The 4,150-nt window shown below is 36.1% G+C and overlaps 1 long non-coding RNA gene across 1 annotated transcript in view; it reads right to left on the bottom strand.

Annotated features, from left to right (window-relative positions):
* LOC120743037 overlaps positions 1-3,894 on the bottom strand; it is an 18,164-nt gene extending 14,270 nt beyond the window's left edge. Inside the window, exon 1 of the long non-coding RNA XR_005698032.1 lies at positions 2,932-3,894. This is a non-coding gene — a long non-coding RNA (uncharacterized LOC120743037). The remainder of the gene's footprint in view (positions 1-2,931) is intronic.
* Between the last annotated feature and the right edge of the window lie 256 nt (positions 3,895-4,150).

Genomic DNA, 4,150 nt, shown 5'->3' with positions numbered 1-4,150 from the left:
GACACAACTTTGCGCTGATAAGACAAAGGCAGCTGTGTTTTAGCCTGGAATACATTTATTTTTACCTTTCTTTTAAATGGATTTCATTATAGCACTTTTACCGCCAACATGTTGGGTCTTTTGGAGCCGGAAGTGACCTTATATTGATGAACGTGGCGCTAGCTAGCTTGGTTAGCAGGCTGCATTCATAAACTGTGCAGGTGCCACAGAGATGCTAATTAGCGCTTTAATAACAGATTAATAAAATAACACAATCTCTGATTACAATGAGCTCATTTAAAAGCTTTCGTCTAATAAAATTATTTTCTTCTCTGTTTCACAACCTTTTGCTGATATCTTTCTGTGAATTAGTTTAGAGCAGCTTGAGTCAATTTAGTCAGATTTTTTTCCCAACTGGTTCACAAAAACTTGAGAAGAGACACCGAGGAGAGCAACAGAAAGACTCATTCAGGAGCTAAACTCAAGATTAACTAAACTCGAATTAATATTAGCTCGGTGCTTACCTTCAAATCAGTCTTGACAATAAACTGAGAGAAAAACGCCATAAAGCGGGAACTCGGCTTCTTCTTCTTCAGCTTTTGGATTTTTTGGCGGTTAAAGCTTTAAGGCGCATTACCGCCACCTGCTGGACTGGACTTTTCATATCCTATACAGACAGGAGGATGTCACCAAGCTGGTGTGGCGTTACGTCCCTGATCAGACTGTTCAGACTCTGTACTACAAAATAATCGTTTTATCACTGAGGAGGGTGAGGAGTAGACCCAGCAGGCTGATACAGAGAAATTTGCATTTGCAAATTGAATTCAATTTAATGATTAATATTGAATGTTTCCTCTGCATCATTTTTCCCCTCCAGGCCTTTGTGTTTTTTAACAGCTGGGATGCGTGCTGCGATTTCGCCAGGGATTACCTTAAGCACCTTTACAGATACCCAAGGTATCATAGACATCAGAAAAACAATGATTAGTGGGTTAGATCAAATGCCAGACTGAAAAAGTGCAGTTTAAGTAATGGCTCTGGTTCATGTGTCTGGGGCAGAGACAAGCAGAAGGAAATTGACCACTGATGGAGCAAAGATTTCTGGAGGGGCCAGAAAAGAGGTCAGAGAGATAATAAGGCAAATGAGCATCAAAGGATTTGTGGGAACCAGAATCACAGTGTTAGTGGATAAAAGTTGAGGGAATGTGTCACAATGATTTATTGTTAAATCATTGTGACACATTCCCTCAACTCAACTCAATCCATAAACAGTGATAACTGATTCACAAAAGGCAATGTGTAAACAGCACTATTGCACATGTCAAACTTGGGAAGGAAAAACCTTTTTAAGCACTCAAAACCACCATGTCCTGGATGACTGTGCATATAATTTGAACATGTTAAACTAGCTTTTCAATAAAGGACTTTTAGTATGTGTTAGTACATGAGATAATTGTTTTATTACAATACTAAATTGGTAACCAAGAATAGTGCAATTCTATTGGTGTCTATACTGACTACAAAATCTCTGGTATTGCGACACCCCTAGTGAATTTTTAACATTTTTCTACATTTACACCTACTTGAGCGTCACCTGACAATGAGATATAACCCAACTACAAACTTGTAAAACAAATTGAACTATTTCAGATCAAACTAACCACTTTGATAAAGCATGTTTTTCTTACAGGTATAATTGAAGTGTTTTTTAATGTTACCTTTGAATTGGGAAGTTTGACTGTCTTGAGACAACCTGTGAAGTGCAGAGCAAAAGAAAAACAAAAAAATAATTATAAAATAGAAAATATCTTCACATTGAGAAATCTTTCATACAGATCTTTGGGGATTTCTTACGGATTCTTTCTGGACGCAGTTGCTCTTGTATCCGCTCCCAAAATGTTGGGTGGGTAACAGCGACCGGATGATCCTTTTTGAGTTTTTATGTTCTTCTGAGTTTTTACGTGTTTTGGAGTTTGTACGTGTTTTGGAGTTTTTACGTGTTTTGGAGTTTGTACGTCTTTTTACGTGTTTTGGAGTTTGTACGTCTTTTTACGTGTTTTGGAGTTTGTACATGTTTTTACGTGTTTTGGAGTTTGTACGTGTGTTGGAGTTTGTACATGCTTCAGAGTTAGTACGTGATTTGAAGTTTGTATGTGCTTTGTCTCTAGGGGCCACTGCAAATATACTTTTATTTATTCACTCCACATAAAATGTAATAAATAAATCATATAATACAAAAATCAACTATTCACATTTCAACTTTTAACTATTTAAATTTTCATCTTTTTCCTTTTACAAATTTAAAGTGAAACAACACAAAACACTGCAAACCACAACACAATTAAATATAAATTAAAATATTAAACCCTGGAGATCAGGTTCCACAGAGTTCAGATCGGCTCTCCTTAAAGTTCAAATGAGGCTATGAATCAAACTTCCTGTAGTTCAATGTTAATCTTTATAAATTGTTCCTCTGTAGTGTTTTTGTTCAGTCGTTACCTTTTTTTTCAGTGGTTGGATGAAAAATCAGTTTCCTGTTGTTCAAGTTTTCATTGAATGTATTTTGTTAAATAAAGTTAAAAAATGATGTTAAATAAAGAATTGTTTGAACGACAAAGAGTTTGAGCCATGATGTCATTTCCTGTATTTCAGAGTAAAGACTGAAGTGACAAATGGAAACATGTTTACAGTCATGGAATAAACACTGATGGGTCGTCTGTAGGAAGTACTATTGCTGACCTGACAGACTCGACCTTGTTTACAAAGAAAGAAAGGAACTGATGACATGTGTCAGCAGAGGCTTTCAGGGTTGTTTAGAGTAGAGCTGATAGTCTTAAAGAACACGGGGATTATGACAATTTAACACAATGATCTGAGAAAAATATCTGTTTCTCTCATTTTCACTGTATTCTGATCAAATTTCCAACATTCTTTTAACATGTCAAAATAAACCTGCAAATTGTCTTTATTCCACTTTCACACTTGGCCCTAAAAACACCAACATCCGTGCATCACCCTTGTGTCAGTCTAATGAACCTAACATGTGAGTGATACATAACACACATTCACACTGGCTGCATATATCAGCCCGGGGGGGCAGAGCAGAACTCTGTATGAATCAGACGCGCTCACATATTCAGGCTTTCCAGAGGCGTTTACCATCAGAAGAAGCAGAACAATGAATCACCAGCACCCCGCAGAAGAACACAGCAAGCAACAACTCTAACAATAAAGACATGCTGGAGCCAAAAGATGCAGATAGCGAGTTTTAAACGATAACGCACAGGACCAAAGGGGGAGAGGGTAAAAACCCACTGCCTCCTGAGATAAAGATCAGCAAGTCAAGCTGGTACTCGCAAACTATAAAAATTTGATTATACTTAAAAATATGCAAAATAGTGGAATTTTTACCTGCTCAAGAATGCATTAAACATGCGCTATTTAATTGAAAAGAACAAAATTTGTGTACTTTTAGAAAGGATTATTAAATATTTGGGGATACTAGCCATAAAGAGGGTCTCGTACATTTACGGGCATCTACCGTAATTTCCTGGATTTAATGGTTTAAAAGTTTAATAGGTCTTTGAAGTTGATAATAAAATTGAGTCCATTACTAGTAAAAAGAATATAAAAAGAGCAAAAAAATGCTTAATATATAATAATTGTTTTAAACTTAAGCTTTGTAATTGTAGCAGATTTCATTATGTCTGTAATTTTTTATTTAGCCCCACAGTAGTAAAAGCCATAAATGGGAGTTACATTTATTAGTATTTTACACAGCATTCAGCTATAGTAACATGTTCTGCATTTTCCTACTTCACCATCTGATCTGAACAGCTGCACTCTCTTAATTAATTAATGACCTAATATTTCTCAGTAACCAATAACTAGGCAAGGCAAGGCAAATTCATTTGTATAGCACAATTCAACAACAAGGTGATTCAAAGTGGTTTACAGAGACATTAGAAACAAAAACAAATAAAAAGCATGATTTAAAATTGATTAAAACAAGCAAACAAACTAACTAACTAAACACACACATTTCACACCTGTTCGCGCGATCTGAACCCTTATCGTAAGGGGAGCTACCAGTCCTTCTGTGGACGAGCTACTTTCTATTTTAAATTCGCTGAATTTAAAATACTCTCTAGACCCAGTCTAGACCCAGCTG

The sequence above is a fragment of the Simochromis diagramma genome, unplaced genomic scaffold (assembly GCF_900408965.1).
Source record: "Simochromis diagramma unplaced genomic scaffold, fSimDia1.1 OVJJ01000661.1, whole genome shotgun sequence".
Taxonomy (NCBI): Eukaryota; Metazoa; Chordata; class Actinopteri; order Cichliformes; family Cichlidae; genus Simochromis; species Simochromis diagramma.
The sequence above is the reverse complement of the archived record's forward strand: the minus strand, read 5'-3'. Positions and strand labels throughout refer to the sequence as shown.